Below are 20,316 nucleotides of genomic sequence, written 5' to 3' on the forward strand. Positions count from 1 at the left end.
TCAGCATAAAGTATGAAACAATCCAAGAGAGATCATGTAATGAAATATATCGGTGTAGTGATGTGGATGTTTCCAACGTCCGAATGTAAACGAAATGACTTTTTCATTGTACATATAATTTGGTAATAACAAGTAATCGACACAAATGGCAAAAATTTGAGGAGCCACAACAACTAGACATGAATTGTCCATTAACACAAATCAAAACTCCCTTTACGGGAAAACAGGACGACTTGAAAATATGTTTTATAATGGACCTCAAATTTTATCCGGAAGAATACAAATATAAAGAGAAATGTAGATACAAATTTTAGTAAGAACAAATTCAGAACAATCTGATTGTGTTTCAAGCTGAAAAGCGTACCGATGTCGTAAAAGTGGAGACAAAAGGTGATTAATTGCTTGGTCGGTCCAAGATGGAACTGACTGCATAGCTTGTTTAAACATTTGATCAAAGTTGGTGGTTTTCTCAAATCGTCAACTCCATTGAAGAAGACGAGTCAACATCCAGTGGTGAGTATATTTTTAGACTTGACAGAATGAAATAGAGGTGTTAGTGGGCTGGATCATAGCATGCTGTTGGAGAAGGCCGACTGTTCATCAGGTTTCTCCTTGAATCCAAGAGATATCGGAACGCTCCGGGAATGCTTGTTGTCGGGAAGGTTACAGAGGCTGCAGGTGGCCAATAAATCTCTCAGCAAGGAAATCAATGCCAACTCCTTTAGAGGCTATTGTTCCTTTGCAGTTCCAACGTTAACGACCAAAACAATGGTACTCCAAGTTACGGGAGATGATGAAGTCTGATTGGGATTTGCAGAATTTGCAAGGTGGACCATGGAGAGAACTGCATGCACGTATAAAAAGTTGAAGGAAATTGGGAGTGTCGGAACCAGTGTAATTAAATACAATTCTGCCGGTAGAAGGTGTCTGTGACTCTCAAGGCTGGAACCTTCACCACAAGCCAAATATGTTTGGTCAAGATCTGACCTTGTGGAGCAGGTGATTAAAGTTTCATGTTTTATGGCAGAGTCATCTATTATACATGGTTCAAATTTTGTCACCTTATGACAAAATCTCTCAGGTGTTTTGTTTTTTTTCCAAAGAACTCTACAATGGTTGCTGACTTCATGTGTATGATTTCAGCCTTTTTGGGTGCGTCTACTCACGATAGACAAGCCTACTGAAGTTCATAAAGGTAACTACTTTTAAGTGATTATTCTTGAAAATATTTTAGCAGGTGCTGAAGAGACTTTTTTCGGGACTCACGTCTACAACCACCGCAAAGCATGTATTTTCACTAAGATAAACTTACTTGCAAAAGTTTTTGAGTATGGAAAAGCCCTAAAAATGGTAATTTGATTGAAGAATTCTAACTCAGAAGAATGTGAGCCATTTCATGAATGTTGCGTTATTATTATTATTATTATTCTGAAAAATTCATCACCTTTTGGGGGGGATTTCCTTAACATTACCAAAAACTAAATATTTTACCATGGATGTGCGTCTTGGTGACATTTCATGTAATTTAGTTGTCCTGAACAAGACAATCCTGGAACTCACTCAGGAGTATCTGCTGGAAAGTTTGAAAAAACAATTGTCCAATGTGGGCAGACCTAGTCTCTAATGTCTTGGGTCACACTACAGGAGTTTAGGGCAGAGATTGGCCATTACTTTGGCCCTAAAATGGGCCTGTGATACCAAAATGACAACTCTAGCATATTTGTGATAGCTTTCGCTTAGTAAGACATGTAAGTGGCAACTCTCCAACAATGGACCTTGAAATCGACCAATTGGACTGCATTTTGTGACCGGCGCATCACCTTCTGTGCTTGGTTTTTGTTGTCAACATACAACAAACACACAACAAACAATGTTTACTGAAGCTTTAGAGCATGATCGGACAGAACGCCGGCATGCTTGTGTACAACCGTTAGTGCCAGCACTAGCTTGCTAGGCTACATGACATTTTGTTGCGTGCTTCGGAACTGTATTGTATGAAAGTAAAGTAAAAGTAGGAAGTGAGAACATTTCTCAAATAATCTTTGAATGAACATCCTCTCCTGAGAACCGTGACAACCACTGCACGTTTTTCCTAATTTTGCCCCCCAACACACACTCAAACAAAACAGTAGTGCGACCCATTGTTGATGTCATTGCTATGGTAGGGTAGCATTGCCCAATGACAGGTTTTCTGGTTCCACCTGTCTGACAGTTCTTGATTTGATAAGATAAACCCCACAGATCCTAAAAGACGGGACACGGCACTATCGTGTAGTGTTGCCACATAGTCTGGCATAAGACGCAGCAAGATTTTAAGGCAGTAGCCTGACAGTGAAGACCAAATTTGTCTTGTAGTCTGACCCAGGCATAAGGTGGATCATCATTTCATGGATTCACAATGCGAAAGTCTGCCAAAATAACTCTTAACTAACTCCTTGTGATGCTTGCCATCAAAGTAAAGGCTAAACATGCCCTCATGCTTTCAGACAACACATCACATCTTGTCCCACTGTGCAGATGACGCCATTGGAGGTGAGGGACAGATTTAGTGCGGCAATAATGGGGATGTTTTATAGCTTGCGCCTTCCCCCGCCTATATGTCTCATGCAAATGCGCACATACGTCTTGCCGCGCCGTGAGTATATACACGGCGAAACACATTTGTATTTATGCATCTGTCACTTTTGTCACAACACTGGTCGACTTTAAGCGTTGACGTGTAAAGGGCTCGCAAACAAAGAAGGGTTTCTACTCCGTCTACATCGTTTTCTCCGTACCCCTGCGCAGGCCCCTGTGCCTGGGACGGAAGCGGTGGAAGGAGGAGGAGGCCGGCCGCCCTCCTCGGGGCCTGGGGACTCGACCCCTGCAGCCTCCCCTCTCATCCCTGCCCTGAGGCTCCCTTTGCACTCCTTAGCAGCTGTCAATCATGAGCCACAGATGGACAGTGGAGGGGAACTCAGCGGAGATGTAAACGTGGGAGCAAAGCAATGTGTTTAAACGCGGCCAACCTTTTTCTATTCTGTTGAGATTGTATTTAAGATGTTTTTGGGGGCTCTGAAAAGCTTTTTGAGAAAGAAATTCTCCCATCACCTAATTCATTTTCATTTGCCCTTTTCTCCAGGTTTACAATTCGCTAATATGGACACACGGTTAGGGTTAGAGCACTACCTGTTGGTACAGGTTATAATGTTATTTATTTTTAATATTGTTATTATTTTATGTCTTCATTTACAGCTAACATAAATAATAGTTTTTCTCTTGAATGTCAATTTTATAACTTGTTTTTGATTGCTGAAATTTCATCACATTTCAGGATTAAGCATGTATGAAATTTTTCAAGTTTGACAAATCAACTTTTCTGTTGTGTGTTGTTTTGCGAGGTTGACATTTTTTAGGCTTCTGAAAGGCTAATTTGACATTAGTGCTGGGGTGGTGGTGGGGGGTTGGGTGGACACTATCCATCCATGTTCTGACCCGCCTATCCTCATGAGGGTCGCGGGAGCGCTGGAGCCTATCCCAGCTGTCACTGGACAGGAGGCGGGGTACACCCTGAACTGGTTGCCAGCCAATCACAGGGCACGTTGAGACAAACAACAATTACACTCACATTCACACCTAGGGGCAATTTGCAGTCTCCAATTAATGTGGGAGGAAACTGGAGTGCCCGGAGAAAACCCATGCAGGCATGGGGAGAACATGCAAACTCCACACAGGTGGGGCCGCCATTTGAACCCCGATTTTAAGAACTGTCAGGCCAACACTCTCGGGATAGACACTAAAGCAAGTAAAATCTGATTAAATGGTTTCCTAAAGGTGTTAAAATAGTTAATCTTTTGAAACGAACTAAAATCAGAGAAAATATTTGCATTGATCTGTTTTGTTTTTGAATGTCTTGTAACATACAATTTTTTTCACACACATTTGTTTAGGCTTTAGTTTTGATGTGGAAATTTTCCCCCTTTTTTAAGCCCTTTTTCAGCATTTTAAATATTAAAATATAAATACAAAACTGAATATTGAATGTATGGACACCTTAAATTCTATTAAATTGCGTTCTGAGTGATCATCACGTTAGAGGTCATTCATTCTAAGTTTGTCTTGACTTTTGATTGGCTAACATGGTATCATATTTCTGGATTAGAGCGGCACCTGTTGGTTACGTATGCACCTTTAACACTTACTGATCTGGGAGGTGAGTTTATTTTTATTTGGTAAGCGAATTTTTTTCAAACTAATATAGCTCTAATCTTTGGGAACAAAGGAACTTCTTGACTGTTCATCTTGATTCCAAGATGAAACATTTGTATCCAGATGGGACACTTGGAGTGCTTTTCTGTTCAAGTAAATAAGAAAGAACATTTTCTAACAGACGGCATTCCTCCTGGTGCCGTTACAATTCAAGAACCGTGTAGAATCGAATGGACGTCACCGGGTCCAAGCAAATGAGAGCTTCAGAGGCCCACATCAACCACCCGGCCCATCCGTTCCTCGTAGAAGAGAAGTCATTGTGCCCATTACTGGACTTTGGAGCCCTGCTGATCACTGCCATTGATCCCTGCCTCTGCATTCAATTAGATCAATGGCGCATCGTTCGGCCTGCTTAGCCATGTGTCAACTGTCACGCCGCCGTCCACTCCAATTGTGCCCCCAGCGCACAGATGGCGACCACGGACACAGTCGGCTGCGGCCTGCGCGGCGATCATTTGAAAGTGATCCACAAAAAATAGATAGCGAGGATTGTAAAACGGGTGAAAAAAAATGCTGTTCACACTTCAGCAATCATGAATTTGTAATAAGGGATTTGTTGCATTGCATAAATGTTGAAGTGTGCTTTAGACTTTAAGATGAACGGGTATTGTGACCTTATTTGAAGGTAGATTTGTCGAATTAAACAAAAACAAAGACAATTCCATCTTATTAGTATGAACCATTTACCTCTTTTGGCCTTACCCTGCTTTAGGATGTAAAAATCTCTAATTTACTATTAACTTATTTGTCCATAAAACCTTGCAAGGAAGGTTGCAAGCACACAAAATCTACATTTGGACTTTTTAAAACTTAGCAAAACAGTTTACATCTAAAAATGGAAAGAAATGCTTTTGTTTTGGCAATCAGCATTTCTAAGACAGAAAATGCTAACTTTTGACAAGCCACTCTCAAAGAGGACTTTTTGAAAAAAAAAGAAAAAAAATGAATAGAACAACAGTTTTAACCTTTCCGTACTTTATTTCATCTTGGGGTGGAAAAAAAAAATTAAAAAAATGGTTAACTCAACTAAATCAACCACAAAAATGTATCAACAGAAAATTTTCTGCCTCAAAATTATAAAACGACAAAAAGAGAACTACATTTGCGTTGCCTGGAACCATTTGTCCACTGTCCATGTTGAGCACGTGTTTTGTTGCATGCACTTCCACTTAGTTATTGACAGATAGTTGCCAGTGAGTACAGTACTAATGAAAAATACTTTTTCCTCCTAGTTAGAATGTACTGTATGGTGGTGAGCAGTTTAAGTCATCTCTGTGCCAATTGAAGCTTCTCCGGCTAACTTAGGTTAGCATAGACAAAGATCGTCTCTTATGGACACCTTGCGAAGCAGAGATCGAGTCTGAATGTAAAGTGACGTAAACATTGTTGGAAATGTGAACGAGAAATAATAAAAACACGCGGCCACTGCCGAGTGGGTATCAGTGACTTTTGAGCCGGCGTGTTTTCGTAAACATTTAATATTGAAAGTATTGGAAATACACACGTGTATAGTTTGAGCTAGGCTGAAATCAGCAATGGCGGTTCCAAAGCTAATGATGATTAGCATACACGGTTAGGATGTGCGTTACTTCCTGCATGAGAGTTCCTGAGAGAAACAGCAGCAGGCAGGTGTACAAATGCCGACAGAGGAGTGTTGCTACCTTGCGACCTCACATCCAGACATTTTGGACCCCCTCCGATGGCGGCCTGACTCAAGACTCTGGGAGACTGACCCCCTGCCTCCCTCCCTTGTGTCCTCCCACCACACACCTCTTTCCCCTCCCACTGACCCCCTCCGCCGTGGACCATTGTTTACTTTCACTCTCCTCCACGGCCCTGCTGGTCCGAGGAGGGGCCCGAATCGTTACATTATTGTCTGCGCCCCCACCGCAGCCCCCGACCCGGCCTGACCCCATTCACAGAGCTCAAAAGCACCATCTGTATCAGCCAACAGTCAGAGAGGGAGGGATGGGGGATGGAGGGATGACGGAGGTGTTGCGCCGTGAGTCGGAAAGTATCTGTCAGACATTTTTAGCAGTGTGAAGGCTTCCCCGCTGATTCTCTTCCTTCAAACATTTCGCTTATCGATTTTTTTTTCCCCCGCACACACATTTCCACAATCTTATAATCCTCCGTGCCGTATTTTGCCCGGTTTTCAACTTCTTGTTCCCCCTGACCCGCTTCTCTGCTTTTCCACATCCGCCCTCCCTCCTCTCCTTCCTTCTCGGAATAAATCCTTCATCACGTTTGTAGTGTTTTTCAGTGAGAGCATTCCAGGGCCTCTTGTATGGGCGCATGTGTGAGGAAGGCGGATTTTTCCCATGGGGCCGCAGGTGAAAACTGGGACTCGGGCTCAGTCCGCTGAGAGACGCCATCTGTCTCCGTCCCCTGCACTTGCTACAGGGGACCCCCGTCACCCACCAATCCCAATCATCCCTCCTTCCCAGACTCCACCTCCTCCTACTTTCCCCTCTATGTATCAATCCATCCATCCTTCCGTGCGACCCTCTGTCCAGCCAGTCATCATCCCCTCCCTCCCTCCCATCCCAGGAATGCCTCTTTTCCCTCCCTCCCACCCTCCTCATCCTCAATCAATCATCCACGTATGACACCAAGTGGCAAAAAAAAAAAAAAAAAAAAAAAAAAGAATTATCATACAATTTGCCAGGGAGAGAACGAGGCATACCGTTTTAATTGGCCCGGCCGCGACCTCTAATTATGCGTAGCGCAGTGTATTCGTTTGATATTTCGGAGGAGATGAAGTCAAGCGAGTGTGACATTTTCCAGAAGATAAAGCAGCAATTACTTAGATTTGCTTAACAAATCGCCCCGGCATTACTACGACAATGGCGTGTGACGTCATAGCAGAGTGACTGTAGGAAGTTACGGAAGAGGGGAACAAGAGGGAGACAAATTTAAGCCTTTGAAAGATACTATTTTATGGCCACCTTGATCAAAGTTAAGACAGCTCATGAGCTTTCTTGGGCAATATAGGCTAGGTCTGATACCACAGTATTTTTATAAATTTTTATCAATACAATAATATGTATTTACAATATTTACAGATATTTTATTACCAGATTTAAATGTATATTTTATTTAAAATTAAAATCATTTATTCATTCATTTATAAATACTATTCTTGTCCATTTTGTATTTTTGTCATATTTTTTTCAAATTTGATTTTTTATTTTTTTCTCTTTTTTATAAGAATAATAAAATACTTTTATTGCTGATTTTAAGATTTTCAATAACTACCCTTTTTATAATTAGTTTGTAATAATGTTCATGGATTTTTATGAAATCTTGAAATAACATTTTAATCAGTATTTTTTTTAAATGTATTTTTGGTTGACTCCCCCCAGTCCTCTGAGGTTTTATTTGTATTTGGAACTGCAGCGTGATGTCAAACTCCCTCTATTGGCACACTAAAGAATGACTGCCTAAGTACAGATCAGTTGTATTTAACTTTTTAATTCAGTACATTTGATTTTAATCTTTTTATTTAGTCTTTGTCAAATTAGGGCCAATTTTTTATTGACTTAAATGAACAACACATTTTAAATGGACAATTATTTACACGTTTTTTTTCCTCATTTTTCTATATTTAAGCACAGTGTCAAAATTGATATGACAAAAATATCACATCGTTTTTACTTTTTTTCAATGAACAATCACAGGCAACCCACTGTACCGTATTTTAATGTCAGTGATGATGGTGTACTTGAGGAATAGATTTCTGATCAAATGTTTAAGGACTACTGTTTTAATAGTGGTTTTTTTTAATTGAAAATATTTAAGTTTGCTGGATGTGAGCTAGAAAAAATTTTTGAGTAAGAAAAACTGGAAGCAATGTTCGAATGTGCTTTGTGAACTAAACAAATGTCCCGAGGTCACCATTTGGGCCCCTCGCATGGGAACCAGAGCGAGTTGCCTCAAGGCGGCGGGATCTGCAGACCTCCAACCCAGCTGTCAGTCTCGGTCGCCGTTCGTCTCGCCACTGGTCCGGACCGCTGTGATATCCAACGGTCGGTGACGAGATGGGAGGCGCAATTTCTTGTGGGAAACCCCGGTTGAGGGGTACACACAAACAAATGGGAAGGGGTGAGTGGAAAACAACCCCCCACCCTCGGCCACCTCCCGCCTCCTCACGTGCTTTAAACGTGCCGCGCAAACCTCGGCGAGGAAAACTCCCGCTGTCGGCCCACTCCCGAGTGTCCAGACATGCAGACACGCACCCTCTTTACACTCCCCCCCCTCCCCACGCCCACTGTCAATCACCAAGTGTCACGCAGTCACCACAGACAGTCTCTCAAAGACAAGGAAGGTGGAAAATGGTGAGAAAAGTGGCCCATCAGTCACTTTATCAATCGAAGTCAGGACAAAGCAGGACACAAGAATGTTAAGATTCCAGCAATATGGAAGCGAAAAGTGAATGGCCGACTCAAGTGTTGCCATTTTCTGACTGGGCTGCCGCAACAAAGAAAGCAGGTGGGACCCCACGCCGCACGGCACCGCACAAGGGTGGCAGTTTTCGCCGGGGCCTCACTGCTCTCAAACCCCCCACCCCTTCGAGGTCACCCGCTCCGATGACCCCGCCTCGATTGTTTTCCGTCGCTCTGTCAGCTCCGATTGTTGCTGACTGGTTAAATGGCCGAGACCTAAAATGCGGGGTTGGCTGAGGGAAAGAGGAGGAGGGTGGGAAAAAAGTGACAAGAGAGCGAGGGTTGAAGATACCCCCTCTTTTTTGCCTTTACTAACTGACTATTTGACCCAAATAAACAATCTCTTGTCACCAAAAGAAGTGGCGGGAGGAGGAGGAGGAGGAGCAGGAGGAAGAGCGGCGGGGAGAGTGAGGAGAGTTTGGGGTCCGAATTGTTGTTATTCAGGAGGGTGAGGCAAGCGCCCCCCCATGTCGTCATGTTAAGGCTCTTGTAGCCCAAATATTATGATTATGATGATCCCAGAAACAACTTTATTGGGCATCAATGTAAACATTAATGCAAAACTCTATTAAAAAAAAAAAAAAAAAAAGTCAGATGCTATGAATTTGTTCAGGCCCGCCTTTAAAGACCTGCTGCTGATCAATTATGCAGGCCCGTGCATTCCCTCGGCGGGCGCGTCGCAATCAAACAGCTAAACAAGCCTGTCTGGATGGACCCTTTAGCTCTAATTAGACAAATGGCTCGCTTAATTGATCATCGACTGATGATCAATAGGAAGCATGTGTTCCTGTTCTTCACAAGTCAGTTGACTGAGAGCAAACTATAAAATCACCTCGATAGTTTGACAAATACGCCGATTGGCTCTTGTTCAGATTCCTCCTCCCGCCTGTTGTTTTGCTGTCATGTGTCTGTCACGCGTCTTCAAAAGGCAAACACTTTGACGGTATTTTACTGTATTTTGTGAGCAAACCCACAAAAAAGAAGACTAATACAGCCACAAACGTTTTTCAAAGACAAACTTGCCAGAGAGATTTCATCCATTTCATATAAAATAAGAAGTCATTCGATTTGACAGATGGACGACGCCAAGTTCCGAAGAGTTTTTGTGATTGCATACAGAAGATACACCACAGAGAAGGGTGACAATTCAATAAAAAAATGTTATTCCAATAAATCTTTCCCAACATTCAGCCCCCAAAAACAATTTCATGTGGGAACATGAAATTTGGTTGGCATGTGTATTATGTGTACACCCACAAAAAAGAAAACACGTCTGCTATTTCCACTTGAAGCCATTTCATCCCTTTACAAGGGTCCTTCAAAAACGAACTTCCACCAATTGCGACCAAAATTTAACAGGTTCTACTATTTCTTCTCCTTCTTTTCCTTTCGGCTTGTCACGATTAGGGGTCGCCACAACGTGTCATCTTTGTCACGAAAGAAACAACAGGTAGCAGAACTGGAGGTAGCAGAAATGAAGATGTTGAGGTTCTCGCTCGGAGTGAGCAGGTTGGATAGGATTAAAAATGGGCTCATTAGAGGGATGTTTTGGAGACAAGGTTAGAGAGAGCAGACTTTGGACATGTTCAGAGCCGAGAGAGGGAGTATATTGGTATGAGGGTGGTGAGGATGGAGCTGCCAGGCAAAAGAGCGAGAGGAAGACCAAAGAAAAGGTTGATGGATGTTGTGAGGTAAGACATGAGTACAGTGGGCGTTAGAGAGGAGGATGCACGAGATATGCTTAGATGGAAAAAGATGACACACTGTGGCGACCCCTAATGGGACAAGCCGAAAGAAAAAGAAGAAGAAGCGTGTCTATGTTGGGTAGAGGGGCTTACAGCCATGTTACCCTTAGAACGCCTGATCTCGTCACATCTCGGAAGCGAAGCGGGTTTGCCCCTGGTTAGTGCTTGGATGGGAGACCGCATGGGAATACCAGGTGCTGCAAGCTTTTCTCCCAGGCTAAATGCTGAGTGGTTCCATCAGAAAGGCATCAGGAGTAAAGCAAAGCAAATATGCGTGCATCAAAGATAATGCACTGTGGCGACCCCTGACGAGACAAGCCGAAAGGAAAAGACGACGAAGTGGTCTATGTTGGGACACACCAAAATTTGCCAGGCCTGGAAACGCACTGGATGTGACATTTTAGCCAATTCAGTTCACTTGAAATCAGAACTTGGAAGTCAACCAGTGTCACAACTGCGTTCCAATTTGGCAGTGCCACTGTTTTTATGAGCTTTGAATTGGAGTGAAAGTACTTAATAGTGCAATAGAGATGATCCACACTCGATTCTGGAGGCCACCTTTATGTTCATTCCGCATCTCTCCTGTACTCAAGTGTCCCTTATGGGTCAACACCTGTTTGAAAGCAGGCAACTGTGCGTGGATGAGGTGAGTGAGATGGCGGGGTGGGGTGTGGGGGAGGTTCAATGACTTTATCATCCCAATAGAATGGAAGCGGGGGAGTGGGAGGGGGCGTTATGGATCCCTTTGATGTGCTTATAAATTGTGTTGAAAGGATAGCAGGAGGGAGGATGCAGCCGGCGAGCGAGGCAGAAGAGACACTTGAACGGTGGCTTGAGTCCTTTCGCTCGCCCCCCTCCCCCAACCACCCACCCACCCACCCACCCAAAGCTTCAGGTATCCTCCCGCTTCCCGGGCTGGCTCGATTAAATATGAAATGCTAAGACAAAAAGGAGCGCTGGCGAAAGGGACGGGAGCGCAATGCCACAAAGGGCGCCACTCAACGCCTTTGAAGAGGTGCCGAGGCGGGGGCCCCACAATACACGCACAACGATGATCTTAATAGAGTCGATGAAAAGGATAGAGTCTGACATTTCAATGTAGAATGTGTCTAATTTTCCACAGACAATTTGTACAATCTAGCTGAATGGAACACTGATGTCACAGTTTTTTTTTTTTTTTTAATTATTTATTCACATCACTGTTTTTTATTCAGTGAACACCTTTGTGAAGTCCTACAGTATGTACATGCTACATATGCAATGTGGGAGATGATTAGGGTGGACTGTGGTAGTTGAAAACAAGGAATTCTGTATTTAATGTAAAAAAATGTTATAAATGTGTAACAAACATGAGGAATAAATTGATCTCATTTAGATCACAGATTGTCTACTGATTGAATGCATCTGAGATCAATCACAAGGCTTAATTGTAATGGATGAATACACAACACATAATGTGAGGAACTGACTATGATGTTGAAATACGGGGGAAAAAAAGCAAGCCTAACTGAATTAGCTGCAAATGTGCAATAAATATGAAATGATACGGATTTGGGTTTTTAATGCATATGTATGTAGATCGTGTATATGCACATTTGTGAAGCGGATGACTTACTATGAGGGTGCACCGAAAGAAGCAATACATTGCATAATTGTCTAATTAACATTTAGCAAAAGTGTAATGAGCATGGGAGGAAGGAGTTTGGTTTCTAATTCTTATCTGCAAATTCTAAAAACAAGCGGTGTAACGAACAATACTTATTTGGTATGTAATTGAAAGTAGTCCACTTCCCTTATAATATAAATCATGAATTCACGAAACGTGTGAAAACAAACAAACGCTCACTGTGAATAATTTAAGACCACTTAATGACAGTCTTAAGGATCGCGTCACATTTAAACGTAATTTATTTTGGGAAAATGTAAACATGGCATGATTTTTTTTTTTTTTTAAAGACTAAAGTCATACTAAATTCTCTTGGGAACAGTCACTGAAGGATACTCCATTTATTGGCATAATAATCAACTGTTACCTTCTTTACGGCATCCATTTGTCAACGTGAGTACGGCTAAGAACGCGCTCATCTTTCACCGACGTCCCTGAGCCCTCATCGAAAGCCCATTTAATTGTGACGATAGTTTAACGTTAATGAAATCAATGCCGCGTCCCAAAAGGTTGATTAGGATCATTCGTCTGGTGTCCGAAAAAGCCCGTCCAAAGAAAGCCCACCACCCCTGCCTCCAAATGTGCTGCGACCGACGCGGCGTCGATGACACAGACGGATAACTTGGCCTCAGAGCCGATTTTCAAACCACCGAACTCCACCGGGCAAACTTCAATGGGCTGCCTTTGGAAGACAATCAAGCAACGCGCTCCCTCCCTGACCTTTAGCGACTGGCCGGGCTCAGTCCAATCACCGAGTATTGACATTATCTACCACACGCCATTTATAACCGCGTGCCTCAAAGGTCCGGTCCAAATACCAGCACAGTCAAGTCGGGTTTTGGTTGTGTTGAGGTGGAAGACAAGGAACGGGCCATAAAAGGGGGTGATTCTTGAAAATTTGTGAGCCATGTTGAGCTAAATAGTTTTTCTATTGTATTTCCTACAAAAGTGGCCCCTTTGCTAACCCAAAAAGGAGCACCTATGTACAAAGTTGAGACCAGAAACTTGGTCTTGTTTCAGATCAGTTTTGACCCATCCCGAGAATATCCTCATTATAATTTGGATATAGTAAATGATGATCTATAGAGCTGTTTCAACTCTGTTGAACCTTGTGCCAATTTTGTGGAAACATGGGGCAGTTTTTGGGATTGATTCGCACTGCCCTGTAAACACACATCCACTCTGTCCCATAAAAATACGTAATACGTGACTTGGATGCCTTTACCGTTTCAAAATCTTTTCTGGAAGTTTTGGAGTTCCACACTTTCAGGATTTACACCATTTGTGTTGATTTAATTTGACACTAGGGTAGCATTGCTCAAAACACGAAAAATACAAACCAATTGCAAGCCTACCTTTAGAAGATCATCCGTGTGACATGAAGTCTGCTTGCTTCGAGCCGTTTGCCACTCCCAGTTGAAATTGAACGTCAATCTGATGTAAAACAAATCAAAGTTAAACATTGTACTGTACATTTAAACACCGCAATGTTCAAACGAACCATTGAACAAAAGTCTGCTAGCTTAATGCTAACCTATAATGTGAAACACTGGAGACGGGCTAACAGAAAGTAGCGTGATGTTATGGTAATTAAGATTTTTTTTGTCTCTTTCATCTTCATTGTCAACCCTTTTCATCTTTGTTTTCATCCACCTCTTTTTCATCTTTATTGTCTTCATCTCCTTTTTCATCTGTTTTCTTTTTTGTCTCCTTATCCATCCAATAAAACCCCATGAAAAACCATGTTTTAAAAATGAATGATAAATAGCTGGGACGGGATGTTGCAGGGGTTCACTGCATTTACAGTTGACACCCATACATGTGTCATAACCACTGTCTACAGTAAATAACGCAAAAGTAAAACTACTCCTCCAGTGGAGTGGCTCGTTTTTCTGCAGCTGCTCTGTCGCTCCGTGTGTTTGTGCCCCTCAGCTTGAATGGCAAGTCAACGTCATTCCAGTGTGTTTGTGTTTCGGCACCTAAGCAGGGTATTGAAACCCCATATTCGAGGGCCATTGTCGGCAGCTAAAAGCTGACAGTCCACTTGGAGGCCCGGTTTTCCTTCCTCCCCCCCACTACAACCCAATTCACCCCACCTCTCACATGCCTGCACACACATAATGGCCATTTCACAGCTCGTCTGGGAGTAATGGAGCCTGGCTGCGGCCTGCCGAGATGGATCACCCCCAGATGGGGATGAAACGGGTGATGTGGCAGGCTTGACGAGGCCTCGAGGTGTTTTTACAGGACCAGGTCTGAGCTCAGAGGTGTGCAGCGAGTGTAGGCGCAAGGATGAACATTGATCTGGAGAATGTTGTCGCATGGTCAGTCTGCCGGACCAAGGTGTTCCGTCAATAGACCTTTGAATAATGTTATAAACATTTGGCACGCGGGTACTTCCGAATGGCAGAAGAATGACTGACTACTGCTGACGTGAAGTGAAAACCATGACAAAAACCTGTTGGTTTGCCCCGCTATATAGACACATACTGTACAGTGGTGCCTTGAAAAATGAGTGACCCAACCTGCAGTTATTAGCTGTCATTTGGATTCGGTTTTTGCTTTGACTTACAAGCAAAAATTTGAAGTAAGAGCAATGTAAAATGACTCAAACTCCACTTAGTTCATAAAAAGTAGCAGTTTGACATAAAAAGAATTAGATGAAAAAGCAGAAGCTAAATGTAAAAGGAGAATTGCATGTGTACAAACACACCTTACGCTAAATTGAGTTTAGCATAATGCTAATAAAATAGCCACAGACAAGCTAACGGATAGGATCAATGTCGCACCTTGTGAACTTTAAGCAACAAGTATTTGAAAACAACGTATGAAACAACAGACAATATAACAATACCGACAGGCATATATTCTTTATCCTCAGATTGACCAGCGTAGCTATGTGCCTACTCAGAAGCTGAATGTGGCTCTATGTGCGAGATGTTGGCATGGATTTATGATTTGGTGCCCAGGTGACTAAGCTGTGCACACCAGAACGAGCAGTACAATGTTCATTGAATTGAAACAAAAAAAAGTGACAAAAATGTAATTCTTTCCCATTCTATTTACTTTTGTCATCACTGAGTGCATTAATACATGACTATGTTACAGAATACGATTTTTCTTATTCAATAAAAACAGCTATTTTGGGAGTTGGGAGGGGGCTGGAACTCATTAATGGAATTTCCATCAAATAAATGGGGAAGATCATTTACGGAGCATTTATTTTACAAGCACATTCAGGGAAGAAATTAAACACATACACTGAATATGTAAATTTTATCTTAGTTCTTGGAAAAAATGTAGGCTGTCAGGTCAGTAATTTATAACTATTTTTTGCTGAATAATGAGTAATTGAAGACAAAGTTACAAGATGTTTAGCGTTAACATATAACTGGTATCAAGGCCGATCGTTTAATACAAGTGGGGGGAAAACATCTTCAAAGCGTGAGTAGTTTTACTTTATTTTAGTCCTTTGACTGAATCTATACCGATTAATATTTCTGTTATTAGAAGCCATTACAGCTAATTAAAGTCACGAAAAGCAATAAAACAAGCTACTGATGATTAAGGTAGATACTCCAAAATGGGGCACTGCCTCAAATCCCCCTCCACGTCAACAAGATGACATCATTAGCGAGTCACGGCGTGGAGGATTACATGACAGCAGCAACGTGAAGGAGGAGATAAAAACAAAGACGAGAAAAAGATTGACGCTCCCCTCTCTAAGGCCCCGCCTCTCCCTCCTCCCCCAAGAGAATCCTTGTTATCGGGCAACAATGGGAGGCTTAATGCCGAGACCAAGGGCTTGCTTGTCACACCTAAAGTGCTTTGCATTAATTACATCTCATCACATATGCACTCTATTAATAACGCCTTGCTTCCATAAGGCCTCACAGGTCGTGGGCTGTGTAAAGAGTCCATATTGTAAAACACCATTAAAAAAAGTGATTTGCGACCTAAGAGGAAGAGACAGTACCATATTGGGGGGAACTACAACAGTAGAAAACAAAATATGAAAGTCAGTATTTAGACAATGAAATGTATGCCATTTTACATCTTTGGATGGAGGGATTTTTTTCCCCATCCATTTCATGTAACTCGTTTGTCACAAAAATCAGGCATTTATACCACACTTTGCGTGGTATGTTCCAATCATCTCAACGGCGTACCGAATACAAAGATTCTGTTCAACAACTGATCTCAAATCCAATCCTCCAAGACAGAAATATTGCACGATCAAATGCGATCAAAAAGGAAGAAGAAAAATCCCGACCAGATATGTTTTGACGATATTCCCCAAGTGTTACAGAATGTTTGTAAAATGATGATGTTGTCAATAAAGACTTGCTTTGGTAAATACTTCATGACACGTGGCAAACTCATCCAGCCATTTTCTTAGCCGCTTATCCTCACGAGGGCCACGGGGAGTGTTGGAGCCTATCCCAGTTGTCAACAGGCAGGAGGCGGGGTACACCCTGAACTGGTCGCCAGCCAATCGCAGGGCACATGGAGACAAACAGCCGCACTCACAATCACACCTTGGGGCAATTTAGAGTGTCCAATTAATGTTGCAAGATTTTGGGATGTGGGAGGAAACCGGAGTGACCACCCGGAGAAAACCCAGGAAGGCATGGGGAGAACATGCAAACTCCACACAGGAGGTTTCGGGATTGAACCTGGGACCTCAGAACTGTGAGGCCAACGCTTAACCAGCTGATCCACCATGCCACACGTTTATTTCCATTTGTGGTCAATTTCTTGTTCCTTAGTCAAGTTGCTTTCACGTTTCATGTCACAATTTTCAGCGTCATGACTCGCTCAAAGATTTTGGTTCGTAATGTGGATCACATTTAATATTAAAGATTAAGGCTCTGGCCCGTCTTGAAAAAAAGCCATTCTTGACGCACCTCAGACCATGGGATCATTTTATAGAGTAAAATGTGTTTGTTGTCCTTGACAAAATAGGGACAAAAAAAGCCCTATTGTCTTTTTAAGTGTAACCCCCCCCCCGACCCTCCCCTACCCATTTGTGGCTCTGCTATGGTCAAATTTCATTGAGGAGTTTGTTGTCCAAATTCTAAATATCGGTTCCATTGTTACCATCATAAATCAAACTTCAGAAAATAAATGGTTAGACCCGCACCTTTCCATATCCTCGAAATTATTGTGCCTATGCTGGAGGTGTACTTGCATGTGTATGTGTGTGAATATCTTTTAGCCGAGCCTAGATAAACAGCGGAGACAAACATCAGTTTAATGAGCCGTCCCCGTAGAGTCCCTCTACATTCAATTAAGCGCCGAGATAATTAATCGGGCCGAGCCGCTGGCTGGCGGATGGCTAGCGGGAAGCCAGGTGGTCTTACGGGGGAGGTGTGTGCGTATGTGTGCGCATCGACTATGCAGGCTATGTAAGTGAGCGAGAGAGACTCACGATGGACTTCGGCGGAGAAAACTGGCACACGGCACATCCTGTTAACAGTCTGCGCCGGTCATCAATCTCCACGCAGCTGAAGCCTGGGACCGAGGCGAACACATGTTTGTCTCAGGGCGGAAATACAATGCGCATTTTCGAGATGAAGACTACATTAATGTTACTTTAATTGTGAATTTAACTATGAATATTATAACTATTACTAATATACTCAGATGTCCTGTGATTGTGTTTTGTGTGTACTAAGAGTATATAAAAAAGATGGATGGCTGGATGGGAAAATACTGCATGTTTCATCATAAATGATCATTCAATCATTCATTTTCAGAGCCGCTGATCCTCACGAGGGTGGCGGGAATGCTGGAGCCTATCCCAGCTGTCATTGGGCAGGAGGCAGGGTACACCCTGAACTGGTTGCCAGCCAATTGCATGGCACGCAGAGACAGACAACAGTCGCACTCACAGTTACACCTATGAGCAATTTAGTGTGTCCAATTGATGTTGCATGTTTTTGGGATGTGGGAGGAAACCAGAGCACCTGGAGAAAATCTACAGAGGCATGGGGAGAACATGCAAACTCCACACAGGCGGGGAGCAGGATTTGAACCCCGATCCTCAGAACTTTGAGGACAACGCTCTAAGCAGTTGCATCACAGTGCCACCCAAATGATAATATTAAACAATAATTCATCCCATATCACCAATGCAAGATACAATTGTGGATGGGAAGATAATTGGAATGTTTCTAATTCTCAAGTCCTACCGTAAAACTCTTTCAAAAAATATTAAATATTTCTACTCAAGGAGTCAATCTTTCTAAACTACTTCAGCCTGAAATGTACTGTACGTTTTTTAACCAAGGCTAGTATGTTTTTTTTTTTTTTTTAACTAATACCAATCCGTATATTTCAAGAATTATTTACTTATGGATACTGAGAGCCATAGTTTGGGATTGCTTTTGCGTAGTAACGTTTTTGCTGCATGCTTTGAATAGAGGAAAAACTACCGACATCTGGTGGAGGACTATGCAAATTGAAAGTCAGCAGTCCAAACTGAAATCTTAACATGAAGCATTGGATATTTTTATGGTAAAATAAATAAGGGGTGAAAATGTATGGTATTTGACTGCATGCTCAGAATAAAAAATAAATAGTGTTATATTGCTAAATGTATTAAAAAAAAAAAAGACAACTTGAAAGCCAGAAGTCCGTATGGCTTAATTAACAAAAAGGTTGAATTTATGATATGGTACATGTTGAATAAATAAATATGACAGTTTCACTGGTTTTCATTGGACCTTTTGCTGCATGCTTTGAATGGGGAAAGCAGCGCCATGTAGTGGAAAAATATAACATTTGAAAGCTAGTACAACGTAAAATCTTGACATTAAGGATTGCTTTATGATGAGATATAATGTGGGCGGGGGGTTGCATTTGTAAGGTGGTGATTTTAGTATAGCTCAAGTTCATTAAATGAACATTAATGAACAGTCAAAATGAAAAAAAAAAATAAAACCTTTACTCATTTAAGAAAAAAAAAACTGAATGGGGCAAAATGTCACCGGGACGTCGAAGGTAAAAATTCCAAATTGTGAACATCTTAAAATAAAGTCTGAATCCAACACTTTCCCCAATATTGATGGATTCATTGCAAGACCATCATGGTGGCGAATGAAACCAAAACTGCCTGAAAGAGAAACTCTCACACAATCCCATTTTCCTTCCTTCTTTCCCATCTTGTTAGTTCGACTCCCAGATTTGCCCCCTCCAACACACACACACACAAATACGTTACGTCTGCGCCTCCCCAGGGGCAGCTTGGAAGGACAGAGCGCAGATGAAAATGAATGCAGCCATATTGCAAGTGGCAAATCTGCATCTGTAATTACCCGCAGAAACGCACGGTGAGCTTTCTTCTTCTTCGACTCCTTCTCCTCCTCATGCCCTAACTCGCCTCTTCCCCTTCTCCTCCACGCCCATCTCCCACCGCCTTCCACTCAAAGGCTTCTTAAGTGTCGCTCGGTGGGCCAATTAAGGTGAGTAGCAGCGTGTGTGTGCGTCTGTTCACGCATGTATGAGTATATTTATGCATGCATCAAACACCTTAGTCTTGCTTATGTCCACACTGTCTGTGTTTGTGTCTGTCTTGCCACATAAATGTACATCTGCGTGTGTGTGTGTGTGTGCACGTGTCATCTCTTTGTGTCTGGCTCGGGTCATATTCATGTGTTTGTAAGTGTCCCCCTCAGGCCGATTACAGCTCAGCTGTCTCGTGAAATAAAACAATATTCTCCGACTCTCTCTCCATATATATCTTTATAGATATTCCCAAACATAGATTCACTTTATGTGATCTAGTGGACACTCTTCTCCTACGCGGCAGCTGTGATTCCGAGAGCAGTACGTTATGGGAGATCATAAAGTTTCAAAGAACTATAAAGGAACTTTCGCTTTTCCAAGACACTTTCTTCCCTCTTGAGCCAGTGCTTGACTCGGAGAACAGATCTGTTAATTGTTAATTTTGTAGAAAATGACCACTATCATAGAGATGAAGGCAAATATTTATGACTACAAGCTTTATTACAAAGCTGTCAAATGTTAAAGATCATTTAATCTTCATAAAGGAACATAGAAATTAGAGGATAGAAAGCTTGTTCATTCAATGGAAGATATAATGTCCAGTTCAGTATTTAAGTAAGGATGCCCGATCCATTCACGTAAACGAAAATCCGTGTGGATCACCTAATTTTTTATCTTATCGAGATTGGGTGAAAAAGAATGG

General features: G+C 42.2%; 1 long non-coding RNA gene across 3 annotated transcripts in view; it reads right to left on the reverse strand.

Annotated features, from left to right (window-relative positions):
- LOC133500987 (uncharacterized) overlaps positions 1–20,316 on the reverse strand; it is a 301,872-nt gene that overhangs the window by 69,130 nt on the left and 212,426 nt on the right. For all 3 annotated transcript variants that reach the window (XR_009795068.1, XR_009795067.1, XR_009795069.1), the window contains exon 5: positions 13,460–13,538. This is a non-coding gene — a long non-coding RNA (uncharacterized LOC133500987). The remainder of the gene's footprint in view (positions 1–13,459; positions 13,539–20,316) is intronic.

The sequence above is a fragment of the Syngnathoides biaculeatus genome, chromosome 5 (genome assembly GCF_019802595.1).
Source record: "Syngnathoides biaculeatus isolate LvHL_M chromosome 5, ASM1980259v1, whole genome shotgun sequence".
NCBI classification, from domain to species: Eukaryota; Metazoa; Chordata; class Actinopteri; order Syngnathiformes; family Syngnathidae; genus Syngnathoides; species Syngnathoides biaculeatus.